Here is a 15,256-nt window from a genome sequence, read left to right on the forward strand (position 1 = left end):
TGGCAGACTTTTAATTTAAGCTGCAGATTTTTTCGATGACGCAGATATTTGCAGATTTTTTAGTTTGGTTGCAGATATTTGCAGATTTCTTAGTTTGGTTGCAGATATTTGCAGATTTTTGAATATAAAGGCTTTTGGTTACACTAGCTTTCCTGACATTTTTTGTTCTTCCCAGACTTTTAAAATTATTATCGCAGACATTTGAAAAAAGTACCTGGCATCTCTGAATCAGAAGTCGGTCGAACGAACGAACAGCACAGACCGTCGATCGGTTTGTTGAGTTGTGTAAATATTTTCAAGATGGACGGTTGTATTTCTCTGTTGCTCCGCTGCGTGTGTGCTCGGTTTTATGTGTAGAACTTTTCCTGCAACTTGTTTGGATAATGGAAAAACGTACGTGCTCTGCAGTGAGTGAAAATCTGCAGTGAAAAAATTCGATTCCGGATGAAAATTTGGGATATTTTTTGTGTGCCTAGAACACTTCCCAGGCACAACCCGAATCTATCACGGAATTTAATTATTTTCTCCTCTGATTTGACACATCCGTAGAGAGTGAGAAGAACAAAACCGGAGTATCGTGAGAATCGTCAAACCGCGGGCTTGTGTTTGTGTCGGTTGGTGTGAAGAGTGCACTGTTTGTCTTGTTTGTTTGATCACCTCTCGCCAAAGGCTACTATGCTGCGAAAGGGGTTTGTTTTGTCACTGATGTTTGATGTTTTTTCCTTGCGTTAAAATCTGCGCCAAACAGATGTTTTAAATGATAAGCAAGTGCTGCGAATTGTTTCCCATTGGCCGAAAGCTGCAAATCAAATCAACACAATTCAGGTGAAAACTTTCAAGTAAAAACAACTGGTCAAAGGGTTAAAAGTTTGTGCGAAACGTTGGCCTAAATGGAGTGAAGGATATCGGATTTACCTCCCTTCGTTCGGAAAGGTGTTGCAAAACCCCAACCTGAAGGGAAAACGCAGCAGTTCGGAAAAATAGTGTGTGTGTGTCAGGAGAGAAAATTTTTCACTCTACTGATGGGCGGTGTTGTTTGTTAAAAATAGCTGAAAGAAGAGCAAAAGGTTCTGGTGTGTCGTTTTGTTTGATTGCCTCTGGGTGATGAATTTCCTTCCACGCTGTGCAATTTGCGTAAAAATTTTGGAAAGTGATAAAGAGTTCGGTGGCAGATTTTGTGAAAGTTTTGGAAACCGATAGCCGCAGGAAGGGAAACTATTTGGCCTCGGCGGTCGAAATCCATGGACGAAAAAAAAACAAAGGCGGCTGTTTGTAGTTGGATCAAATTTCCCAAACCCCTCTGAAAGGTAGGTGGAGTTTCCGAACGTGTTTTGTTCTTAGCATGAGATTATCGACATTTTCTGACATTTTCAGGCTTGAACGATCATCAAACGGGAGTTTTCTGGTATGAAAATTACTTTTATGTAACTTTGAATGCCAAACCAGAATACTGCATCACGGATGCAAGTCAATTTATTTTTGGAACAATGTAGCCTTGCTCAATACAAAATCGATGGATAGACTGGGCTGGGACGTTTGGCATTTCGTTTGGAGATTTAAGCAGTTGGTCAATTTTACGAATTCTTTCTTTGGTTTGAGATTTAGTTCATTTGACTCAATTTTGGGGTATCGTTCAAGTTCAAGTTAAATTTAGACTGCTTTAAAAGTAGTCATTTAATCACGCGTATATCACAACTCATTGCTGATTATTTTGCTTGCTGCTAAGCAAAAAGCTAACATAATTGATATTTTCCAAGATTCGCGTGGAATTTTCGCTTGCGTTAACAATTGATTAAAGATGGTTCAAAGAGGGGAACACAGAACAGTTGCGCAATTTGTTATTGGATTGTGGCAGGAATCCCATCCGGACCAACTGGAGTCGACGACTTTTGATTTATGTCAGCAAGAACGTCTTCTTCAGGAAAGCTGATGTTTCCAAGATTCGGCAGCAAAGGTACACGATTTCAGACAGACAGACAAATCAAGAGCTTGATCACAGTTAGTTCGGTATCTACGGTAACCGGGAGACTTTTTATTAGTCCATTTTTTCTAGCAACTTTCTTATCGTAAGCCGTGCTTATTTTGGCACTAGTGATGCGCTCAAAAAATTTGATTTTTTGCATATTTTGCAGCTTCAAGATAAGAAAACTGTACTCAAGGAAAAGATTACTCGAATTTAACTTGGTTCGTCAGCTAGAGCCTATCAATCGCATTTTCATGCCAGGCTGACAAAATCAGTAGCAAACATATTCGGGTCTTCACTATCCCAAATCATATTCCAGTGACTGTCGCCTCCAGCAAATAGAATAGATACAACGGATCAAATATTCACTACGCGGCAGCTCCTCCTAAAGTGACTCAATTTGTACATTCTCTCTGAGACTCCCAGAAGTTTTCTTAAAGAATTTTGTGATTAATGGGACTAAGTCGAAGTCGCTAAGAAAAATCAACCTACTACAACCAATACCAAAAAACAGCCTTCAACAGTTGATATAACATCCCCGTACTCACAACGAAATAACATTGATTGGTCTAGTATCTCCAAACCAACAACCAGCACAATAAGTGCCGATAAAGATCGATTAACAACAGCGACCCATAAGACCTAGAAACAAATAAGAACTTCCGACTTCTAATATCATTAAAGCTGTTTCGATGAATACGTGGACGTGAATGACAACGCGAGAGAAGGCAAATTGACTGACTCCCAAGTTGTGATGGACAAAACAGATAATGTAGCACCGAACAAAAAAGATTGCAATGACAAGACCTTCCTGTCCGCAGTAATTTGGTGTTATTCTTTTAATGTTACTTAATGTAAAACATGAAAGCTTCAAATATAACAAAAATGAAATAAAAATCGATGTTAAACCATGGGGATCCGCAACAACTCAGGGTGATTTCGGAGGGGCTCGTGATACGAAAAAAATTGAGAACCACTGGTTTAGATTAAATATGCAATACAAAATAACACCACACAAGAAATGGGAATAAATAGCGGATAGTGTCAGGCGCTTTATGTCACTAGCCAAAAAAATAGTAGTTTGTTTTCCTTTTCTCGTCAACAAAGCAGAATTTCTGTGCTCTCTTCCCGGGACATCACCAGTGACTAGCCAGCTGCTTTATGCGTTCTCGTGTATATCGTGACGAATGAATTTTTTTCAAGGTCGCGTAAATAAAGTAAAAAAAATCTCGTATGTCATGTGACTGATTCGATTTAGTGTCTAACTAATGCTAATTTCGGTACTAGGTTAGATAAATTATTTAAATTGGCCGCAACTTAGTTTAAAAAAATAAAACTTGCAACAAACAAAGATTCCAACGAAAGCAAACAACAAATTTAAAAATATCAAAAAAATCAGATTCCTGACCAAAAACTCTTCAATAGTTTCTTGAAGACGGTGGATGACACGTTGAAACACTTCGTTGGATGTGGCAGACATGAAGCAAATAGGATCATGATCACCATACAAGGGGCCTCTATTTTTTTTCATTTCGTCTATTTGGCAGGGCTCGAACCGTGGATCGTCTAATATCTACCAAGGGGACATAAATAAATCATTTTTTTTATATTTTCATAGAAATTTGTGTACGCGATTTGTTACTTGACGGATCTCTTCTTTTTTGTTGAATTAGCTGCGTCGCCTGCTATTGCTTAAGGGAACTTTACCACCGCGTTCTCTCGGTTCAGTAGCCGCTTCTCAATGGTCGGAAATGGTGTTCGTATGTTTTGTTGTTGCACCATTCGTTGGTTCTTGAACTCCGAATGTTTGTGATTTGGGATGTTGATGTGAGCTTCGTTGCTGGTTTACTTACAGTTGATATTATTTTGTTAGAGGTTTTTTTATACATGCCCAGCCAGCCTTTTTGATGATATATCCAAGTTGCAACTGAATAATACGTATTTATATTCCACTAAAAAAATCGCGCAAAATGCAGAAAATCAGCATATGCATACCAAACTGGAGGCGATATGCGTACATAGCTATTGAAATTGACGATTTATGATAATAATATACACGTTAGGTGCGATAATTTCTAGTATGAAAGCGATTCTAGAGAATGTATTTACGATTGGATATGCGAAACAATCTCACATTATATGCGATAACCATAACTAGTATACGATTCCGGAACACGATATACGATTAACTCTCATGCGTCGGTAAAGAAGATCAAAAAGAAACAGTTAACAGGCATTCATCTAAAAAAACGAAATCGGTTGTGAACCGAAGCCAAAAACCCAACCCCTAGAGGTCTCTTCCCCCTTTTATGTTAAAGGTGGGATTCGAATTTACGACATTTGAATTGTAGGACAGGATTTACTACACAGAACTATTTTAATTGTTGTAAGTGCGACAATATTTCGTAATCATATCTGATCTTCAAGTGGAGAAGCCCTATTCCGATAAACATTCGCAATATATGCAGCAATCTCATTTTAAAGATATGAGAAAAGTCGTAAATAATTTCGCGAAATCGGGTTTCTTATATGTTGTAATATATTAAGTCGTATCTAACTTTTTGAAGTCATTGTGATGTATATCAAAGTCGTAGACATGCTTATGTTGCTTATTGACCATTCCCACACATAGGAACGACCACCATGACTTTATTAAGTTATTAATCCGATATTGGTCGAAGTAAAATACGATCAAATCTGAGCAAAAATACGATTTTTACTGATTTAAATATTTGTAGCTATATGAATATAAGTTGTCAGTGCTCTACGACCAACTCCAATCGAACACGATTTAACTAGAACATCAATGCGATTTTGAATGAAAGGTCGTATTCAAATCATGTTTTTATTAATATGCGATTACAAATCAATTTCTGCAGACTAAAATCGACTGTCATAACGATTTTGACTCTTTGTAGACATCTTTACGAGCCTTTTTCTACATTGTTATACGATTGATGGTTTGCTGGGTGGTTTTCCGTAGTGTGTTTTTTTTTGTTATAGAACTGACACGTAGGTATCTGTCCTTCATATGTGCACAGTGTGATTTGAGAATTGGTAAAGTCATCTATTTTGCTTTGAGCGGTCAGGTAAGATGGAATAGGTTTCGTCACATTCTCGTAACACGAAAGCCGTCGAAAATACCCGGGAAAAATTCTCTAGGTTTCTAGGCTCCGTGTTCCGACATGATGGTTGTAATAAATTTAGTTTCAGTACGAGGTGATAGGTCGTGCAGACGCACATCAATCTTATCATCGTCTAACATTGTCATGCTCAACGACGTGTTGCATATTGTTATCCATAACAGAAAAATCCGCCACGGCACAGGTGTTGAACTTTATAAGTACATTTTTACGTGTGTGGTGGAATTGGATAACGCCAACTTCCGTAAGGCCGATGACAAGCTGAAGCGGAAAGCGAAGCGTTTGCGGACGCGTCCATAGTGTTTTGCCGCGTTCGCCCCGCTTTTACTATGACAGTATTACGCGTTCTACATGCACACGCCAAAGAGATAGGTCAAACGCATTCGCTTCGCTTACCGCTACCGCATCGCAAATCGCGTAAGCATGTCATCGGCCTAAGTCTAAGGTGCAAAATCTTTAATAAATATTCAACTTCGTGAGCTGGTGCCGGATATGGCAGTATTTCAAACAAACAGTCACTGTATTGATCTGATGATTGTTTACATTTTGCTGATTAACTTCACTTATGAAATACACGATCGATACCTCAACGATGAAAGTAACGGTGCTGATTTGGGGCTGTAGTTTTTCCATAACTTTGCTTGGTTGTAGGACGTTGGGATAAATGTAGACAGCAGACTGTAGATAGGAACAATTTTTTTGTTTGCTACACTGCATTGTTAATAAGTAGTGCGACAACAAAAAACTTCGTTGAGAAAGGTAACCTTCGGGTTCTCAGACGTGGCATTAACTGAATAGCTCCAAAAAATTGACTATCCAGGAAGAATCTTTGCAACGAAAATAGCACGAATTGCTCTTCTGCTCATTTGAAACCTGTGCAGACTTAATGATCTACTATAATGACTATTATACTAGAAATCAGGAATCAGTTCACGTATCCACGAATAATATTTCAGGATTATGTGAACTATTTCACATTTTTTTCTGCCGAATCTCAGCTTTTTTTTGTATCTTTTGCCGTAATCTCAACAGCTGAAATTCAGCAAACAATTTTTTTTGCTGAGATCTCAGTAAAAGTGACGTTTGAGTGCAGAGACTAGGAAAATATTTCACCGAAAATCAGCAAACTAGTTTCACTTTACTGAGATATCAGTTTCTAGATTTGCTCACTACACAGCTGTTGGGAATTTATCGAGCCGAATTGAGTGTGTAAGCTGTTTCTAATATACTAGAAATCATGAACCAGTTTACCAATACATGGATATTTTATGATTTTGTGAACTGAATCGTGACTTATATATTACGAATCATGAATTAGTTTATGAGGATTGAAAGGATTCATGAATATTATTCCAAATTTCGTAAAATAATTCGCGAGAAAATGTCCAGACCGTGTTAATTTGTAAACTATTTCACAACTACGAAAATGAGATAATGATAGTAAGAATCTGACTGATGTTCCTAAATCTTTAAATTAACTCTCGAGTGGTTTTATGAATAATGTTCATAAAGGTGCGAACTAGTTCACACACAGAAAATCGAAAATAACGGAAACCGTGACTGAGGTTCGCAAAACGAAAACAAATGTCTCCACTATTAAATGTGTTATGCAGGCGTCACTGAATAGAAATTGAGCATAAGTATAAAGTACATGATTTTTGTTCTAGTTTTTGTAACGCCAAAACGTGATTGTTCCAGGAATTCATGGTACTTTTTTCACGATAATGGAATCCATTTTTTTTCGGCGTGTTCATACAATCATCTCACCTAGTGACTCTGTCATTTTTCTCATGCTCACTAGGTGAGGTGTCTGTGAGCATAAGGACTAACGAGGTAGGGTTTTGAAATTTGTAATTCCAAGATTTTGAGGTAAGAAATAAAAGAATCCAGAAAACATTAAAAATTCATGAGATCCAGGGATAAAAAAAATTATACACTAAAACCTCCATTTACGAACTAAATTCTAAATAACGAACTCTTTTTTACGAACCAAAGTTTGAGTTAATTAATATATTCTTAGATAACTGTTAATAATACAAGTTGAGCATTTTCGGAACTAGGTTGAAAAGTACATGACGGAAATCGATGGTCGAAGCCATTTTAAAATTCAAGATGACGCCTTCCGGTTTAGAAATTTTCAATAACCTTAACAATATGGGTATTGTCGGAAATAGGCTCAGGAGTACATGGCGGAAATCGGTGTCTGAAGCAAATTTAAAATCGTGTTGTATGAAGCTATATATTTATATATTATTTCTATAAATACAGGGCATAATGAGTTCTGATTTTCGGTATTCGTTAGCTAACTAATTGTCACAGAAATTCATGGGATTTGCAGCAATAGGAACCGAAATTAGCGATTGCACCATTATTGGTACATTCATATAGTGGTACAAGCGGTTTCTAATACATGAATTGGTCAATAAACAATCTTTATATTTTTTCTATGAAACAGGGAGTGAAACCATTCGTTTAACCCCTCCCCAAGGTTGAAGGGTTTGACGGTATTGCAAACATCATCAAGCATATTGCGTACATCAGTGCTACAGAACCTCTGACAGACAATTGCTTTAAGATGGTTATTGTATTACGTTTCGATAGTGGTGCATCGAGGAGACCGAGAGGGCTTATGCGCCTTTTTTATGTTCTATGTTTTTCATACTCTGCACCTGCGCATACCAACGCTCAACCACTAGACTGTACGCGGTGGCGTGGCCGACTGGCGGGTCGACGTGGATTGACTTTTGCTGTGTGCCGTGTTTGCAAATATTGTTCCACAATTTGATGGCGGTATTCGTGGACGGGGCTCACAGTGGGAGTCATTGTGTTTCCATTTATCGATCGACTTCGTCATCGTGCATAGACTAATTGAAATCTAAGATTGCGACTACCGGTTTTGATAAATTCTCTACAGCTTCAACAAAATGAGCATTTTTGGTATGGAACAATTGGTCGGTGTTAAATCAGACCGAATTAAGTGACATTGTAGCGATTTCGAGAAAAACTAGTTTAAAGTTTGCTTCGCAGCATCCTTTACGTTATAATTTTAAATTAATTGTAACCATAACTCTTGCTTATTGTCACATATTTCAAATCTGGCAAAAGTCTAATGTAGTAGAAGAAATTCTGTATCGAGCGCTATTAATATCTCTTTTTTCAAGATTTTGCGACTTAGTCCGGTCTGACTGAACACCGACGAATTATGGAGTAGATATAAATATAGTGATTAGTGATGATATTGTTATAGTAAATTTTGTCCAACCGCAAATTGCTACTTTGGCCTTCAAAATGATGTCAATCACCGATTTCCGTCATCTACTCGTTATACGTTATCCAACTAGATAAATTCAGAATATTCCGCAAACAACCAATGTGCATCAAGAAAAAAAAAAACTTAAAATTCAGAGATACAGAAATAAAGAAACAAAAACTGTAAATTGATTGATGGTAATACAATAGTAAAATCCGGCAATCGATTAAATCTTCTTGGATCCAAGAATCCTGGAATTCCGTTTCATAGAAAGAAGCCAACTGATCAGTAGTCAATTCCCACTAACACTAAGACTCTCCCCTGGTCAGGGCCCAAAAACATACGAAGATGAATATACGAACTTTTATATTATCCAATCAACATTTTGACAAGCGTATAGCGACAAACGCTCCATCGCAATATTTGGCACCGTAGAAAATGACAATCCTCAATCTTTTGCTCTCGTTGTTGTTGTTGCGTTACAAACGTGCATCACATCTGTTGCACATTCTTCTACCTCGCTTTTTCCGCTCATTTCTCAGTCTTCTTCATTGTGTGTGCGCGCCTGTTTTGAAAACTTTTTTACTTTTTTTCGTTACGGAAGATGTCAATTCCAATAACATAATATTTAACGACAAGCGAAGCAAAGCGGAATGAATGGATACTCGGACTCGGTGAGAGTCTGTAGTGTGCGGAAAGAATAATGGGATATTTACAACCGGGAGGGAAATGCTGGCTCGCGGACATCGGGTGATCCGTCTTTTGCGTGAAAATGTTGCCAATGTTGATTCTCGGGAGAAAAAAACTAATTTATTATAGGGTTACCGTGCCCTAATTCATCTTAGCACTTCTATTCATCCTACCCATTTGAACACATTAGTTAGAGCAGTATCTGCTCTCTCTATTCAACGCATTGGCTCAAATGGTAGGACGAATAAGGGTGCGTTGTACTCGACTTTTCACTTCGCTCAAACGGAAGTATTTTACATTTTCCAGGCGAGATTTTTTATTGTACTGCTTCCTAGGAACGAAGCAAAGATGTTGATACCGATTTAAGAGCATTCCAATCACTGAAAGCCGAGTTATCCGCGAAAGAGTGTGATATCCCGACTAATGAGATGAATAAGGGCTCGTCTACCCTATTTGCCTTCAATGTGACAAAGAATACTCTCAAACGCATTTTGTTGGAAAACATTCCTGCTCTAAATTAATTATATTCATTTAGTTTATTCCCCTACTGACTACTGTCTTCCAAAATAGCCAGACAACCGCGCATAACAAGAGTTGACTGTACTAGTGTTTTGACGGAATTCCTTTACGATTTCAGACGTCGCCATTCCAAACAGTCAATAGGAGCCTCATTCCAGTAATTTGCGTTATCAAGTCAGTCTCATTTTAATGACATTTTTTCGGCGATAACGAGACACATCAGCAAACGCAAAGACGTCCGACGACCATCACAAAAGAAGAAGCAGAATAAGACGAAAGAAAATAAACCAAACGGCCGCGTTCTACGAAGCGGAACCGATCACTCACACGTCTGCAGCAAACACAAACTCACAACGCCGCGCACCACCAGCAACATCAGCTATCAATTCCCAGCGCTCCGAGTTCTGTTCCAGGCCAGCTGCTTCAGCTTTAACACACCGAGCGATGGTTTGCTTGCTCCCCGCTTTTTTCCAGTTTCAGTCAGTAATGACATCGACCTGGCTAAATATCCGGGTGTAGCAAACAGCAACGACATCCATCCAAAGGGCTTTTTGGGGATTCGGTTGATTTATGCTTTTCTTGCGCTGCTGCTGCTGCGCTCGGACGGGGAAGCCATTCATGGTTTCTTCGTTCGTCTTCGTCAGCTGGATCAAGCAACAACACAAAAATAAAACTCGTCAGTGGGAGTTGGTCGACCCTTGCTTCGTGTAGCTATTACGGGGAAGGGTCAGTTTTATTGGGGCCATTTAAATGTGTCCGAAATGATTTTCACCGAGAAAGTCGAGAGTTTCGGAACAGGCCGGGCGGGAATGAAGTGACCTATATTTTTCGAAGCGCCTGATAGTTGCATGATCCCCGATTAGAAGGTTCTGTGCAGTTGCATTGAGGTCAATTTTAACAAGCTCCATTCCCATCACACAGTCGATTCAATGGCGCTGAACAAGATGTCAAATTTAGAAAACGTAGATGTCTGTCAACCCCCGAGACAGCCTCGGAACCTGTCTGAAGATGCAAAGATTTACACTTGAAAAAGCAGACAACCGGTAATTGCAAAGGGAAATCTAATCTGGCTCTGCGCCACTGCGGGTGGAATGAAAATCGAAAGAGGAGAACTTTTTCTGCCAGCATCTCTGATACGGGCGACTTGGCTCCCGGAAGATCAAAAACGCCACATCAAGCTAGCCACCAAAGACTACGATAAGGCATTGCTGGTGACGGCGGGGGCTCAACGTTTGCATGTTTGCCGTTCTCGCGAATGCTTCTGGTTAATGACTTCCCGATGGGGGAGTGGATTATACTAAGCAGCAGTTTTCACACACGAGTGTCTGTGCGGTAAGAAAGAGAATGAATGAGTGAGCCAGTCGTCAACGGATAATCTACTGTGTGAGGAGTTTTCCGGCGGATTGCCAAAGGCGTCAGTTCAGAAATCTCTGACATTATGGTTATAGCTTTCTACGAAAGAGTATTGATTTTGAAGTAATTTAGAATTTGGAATGTATAAGGTATCATTTTAAATCTATTTTCAAGTGAAGTTACGTTTGAACATAGAGGTCCCGTTCCAAAATTTTCGGCTTTTAGCTTTGTGTTGAATGTTTTTTACGCCATCTGATAGGGGTAAGGAACACTAGAGTGGCAAGAAAAAAATAGCACTAAGTCGATTCCTAGTCCCAACAAGAGTACTTGCTCCAAATTTGAAGCGAATCGGACAAGTCTAGCTACCAGACCAACGTGCCTGAAGTTTGTACAGGATTTTTCGACAGGGTCCATGGAGAAAGCCCATTAGATCGCTAGGTGGCACTGTATACATCAAATTATCACTGAACAATGGAATAGGAAGGATACTTTTAAAAAGGCGGAATTTTCGTGAAAATGATCATTTTTTATTTCAAATGCCTAAATTGACAAAATTATCTCGAAAACTCAACATAAGGGTTAGGTATTTTTACATAGAATGTTTATGCAGAGTTTGAAAGAAATCCGTTAAAAAGTTTTTGAATGGCAGCTAACACCGCAAATCTTGTTTTTTTCAGAGAAATTCTACAAAAAGATTCGTCACCAAGTCGTTTGTCAATATTTTTGCATAGAAAAATTACAAAATATTGTTGAAATGATATACTATAATGTACAACAGTTTTGATGAATTAACTTCACGCAAAGTTCTGAACAAATCGCAAAAGAAACGACTGATAAATACCGATAGGCCATTACTTACAAATCTAAATGTTTACTGTTCGATATATTTGACTCGATAGACAGCAGCAGTTATTTCGTGCTTATATACTGGTAACGACCTGGTCCGAGCGGTTGTTGCTGCCGATGTCCATTCCGCGTGACCACAAAACACAGAATAAATAATTTTCAAACGTACAACTTTATTTATTAGTAGCCATCAAATGGGACGGTGCAAATAATGCAATAAAATGGTAAGTCGCCGGTCAAACAGTAAACGATCAATTAGAGGCAAGCTTCCCACCCGGCAATTTATTTCCCGGAAATACCGGGATTTTTGTATTTCTGATTATACCCGAATCACGCGATTTATGTTCCCGTGAAGTTGAATTTATAATTTTTATTTCAAAAGATTACTGTGTTTCAAAATAAATCCATTATTCTTTTAAAATAAAAGTGAAAAAATCAACTTCACTGGAACATAAGACGAATTTCGCGCCAACTCGAACAAATGTTGGCAGCATCCTCTCAGATTTTAATGAAACTTTCTGTACATGATAACTTTATCACAAAAAGCCACTTTGCATACTTTGTTTTTCAAAAAATGATCTAGACTGTTTTTTGAAAAGGGCCAAACTTTTTTTTTACCAATTTTTTTCAAAGGCCTATAGTCTAAAAATGACAAATCCTACAAAAGAATGTAGGAGTGATTTCACAAAAATAGTCAATTTTTTTAATAAAAATGTTGCGAAAATTCTTCATCGACTCCCACACTGAAAAAAATAGATTTTAAAAATTTAAAGCCGATTTGCAAAAAAAACATCTTCAATTTGGATAAAATTTTGTTCCAAGATAGGTAATTATGTTCCCTACCTACCGTCAAAATTTCATGTTGGGCACTTTCAAGGAAGAAAAGTCATTTAAAAAAACTTTTCCTTGTCCAAACTGATTTTTTTCAGTGTATTTTTATTGAAAACTAAACCAATGAAAGTCATAATCATCTCAGAATCCGATTTTCCTACTGCTAGTTGCCTGATACACGCAAAAAGTATCAGTACCGAGTTTGGTATATATTCATAACAAACTTGAATGAACACTGGAAAACTCGAAGACTGGAAGACTAGAAAACTGGAAGACACGAAGACTGGAAGAATGGAATACTGGAAGACTGAAAGATTGAAAGACTGAAAGACTGGAAGACTCGAAGACTGGAAGACTAGAAGATTGGAAGACTGAAAGACTGCAGTTCAGTTGTTCATCTCAAAAATGATGAATTTTATGAAACAATTGACAAACTTTTCTAAAATATATTTTATGTCTGATGGAGTAGCAGCGCAATACAAAAATAAGAAAAACTTCGCAAGCTTGTGTAGATTACAGTCAAAGTATGAATTAAGCTCAGAATGGCATTTTTTGCAACTTCCCACGGAAAAGGACCCTGTAATGCTATTGGTGGCACACTCAAGCGGATGTCGAGCTCGAAAAACAAATTCTACAGTTTTGTGCCTATTCTTGGTGGCAAAGTAGAGGCAAAAAGGTTTTCTAATTCGGAAGATGAACAAAAAATATTTTCCTTTTATCCAAAATAACAATACAAAATAGCATGCATGAAGATAGTTTTAAAACAAATGATATACATAAAAATAAATAAATAATTAACAATTTGTATGCCGTTCTTCGCATAATTGTCGCAATATTTTATAATATATCTAATATTATGGTATACGAGTCGCACTTCCATCTACCCTTTGCTGAATGAATGTGTTGTTTCTTACTTTGCTCTATCTTTCTCGGCGACATCCAAAAAAACACGGAAATATGCAAACGACCACACGATTATAGAAACACGAAATTACAAACGTGCTAGCATCCCGGGCAAATTCTCATGGGTTCAAACACCATATAACCCCGTAAAGATACCATGAATATGGTCCGCGCTAAATTTCACAACCGTCAAAACATCACAAAATGGACTCAAAATCCCATAAATATATCAGAGTATGGATTTTACATGGCATCATCCGGACCATGGTGAAGGTGTTATCTTGGGTTAAACTCACGTCAATCACTATAAAAACACCATGCAAAGGGCGTGAATTTGGAGCATGGGGGAATTATGAGCTTTTCGTTTGCTTGGGATACACGACATACAAACGGCCACGCTATAAAGAAAACGCACACAAAGACATACAAACGCTCGAGCTTTTCGCTATAATACTAATCCTGTTGCAAAAGCGATCATTCACGCCCATGATCTCGCCATCATTGAACCCTGTCGGCGATTAACCTATTCACCGCGAGAGACAATCGAAATAATCATGATTTTTTCTCAATATCTTTATGACTACGACCATCACGAAGTCCCAGAGCGCCATAACCGAACATTCTAGTGATATGGGGAAACGCACCCCATTATAAATCTGAATCATATATTCGAAACCGCGAATCGCGCGAACGTTCCAAAGCCCACGCGAATAAGCTTTTCCTAAATTGCCGCGGATTGATTCTTCAAACGAATGTAGTTCGATCGAATCCCGACACCCGTTTGATTTGGCTGTCGTGATTGAGATTAGAAATCACATTCGTTCAAAAAAGTGATCCGTCATAATTCTGAATAAGGCTCATTAATAAAAATAACATGCGCAAAAATATATGACGACGAAAATTCAGAGGGCCTTCTCCTTATATATATATAGCATTGTCTTACGACGAATCAACATGCTTCTCATTTGACTAGTGAACGATGACTGAAGTGCAAAAGTCTCACGGGCATATTTAACTTCACAATATGTGATTAAGTCTCATAGGTGCACCATATTGACGGCTCTACCTGGAATAGACTGGAAAATTTCGCTTTCGAAAAATTTGTCTAAGAATCCGTTCTTGCGTTGTTTATAGAAATCACGCTTACCTCGTAGTTTAATACTCAATTTGTGCACATTTTTTCGAACGATTAGTGCAAACATTGTGTAATTTCGTTCAGTACAATGAAAGTTACTAACGTTCAAAAACTCTCCTTCGAGTTTTATCAGAAATTTTGAAAAGGATTCCCTATATGGAAAGGTCAATCGTAGTCACGACAAAATAGTTGTAAATTTCATCAACGCTAGCACAATATTATTTATAAAAAAATTTGCAATCTTAATAAAAAAGATGGACAGTTAATGTCTGGAACATTACCGGAGCATCGTGATTACACTTAGGGCTATTAATCTTAACATGTCCAATTTAAGGGATTTTACACCCATTTTGATTCAAAACTCTATGGGTCAACAAGCATGAAAAACTGGATCGTCTGAGTAGTTGTGACAGTTGGGTCAGAAATGGATGCAGAACTGGCGTACATGATAGATTAGTGGGTAACCCTTTCTAAAAGGCGAACACGAAATTATTGCGACACATTCAACAGGGCATAACTTTTTTACCATTGGGTAAAAATCAACCAAATTTTGCACACTTTCTCATTGATGTGTATTGTTTACATGCTGTCAAACTCGAAGTCGTGTTTTTCGATTCAACGAA

General features: G+C 38.0%; 1 protein-coding gene across 3 annotated transcripts in view; it reads left to right on the forward strand.

Moving 5' to 3' along the window:
• The first annotated feature begins 232 nt into the window (after nucleotides 1–232).
• Nucleotides 233–15,256, forward strand: part of LOC131683693 (GTPase-activating protein CdGAPr) — a 175,015-nt gene continuing 159,991 nt past the window's right edge. For all 3 annotated transcript variants that reach the window (XM_058965914.1, XM_058965912.1, XM_058965915.1), the window contains exon 1: nucleotides 233–1,307. The gene's annotated coding sequence lies outside the window, so the exon portion shown is untranslated. The remainder of the gene's footprint in view (nucleotides 1,308–15,256) is intronic.

This window comes from Topomyia yanbarensis, chromosome 2 (assembly GCF_030247195.1).
Source record: "Topomyia yanbarensis strain Yona2022 chromosome 2, ASM3024719v1, whole genome shotgun sequence".
Classification (NCBI taxonomy): domain Eukaryota; kingdom Metazoa; phylum Arthropoda; class Insecta; order Diptera; family Culicidae; genus Topomyia; species Topomyia yanbarensis.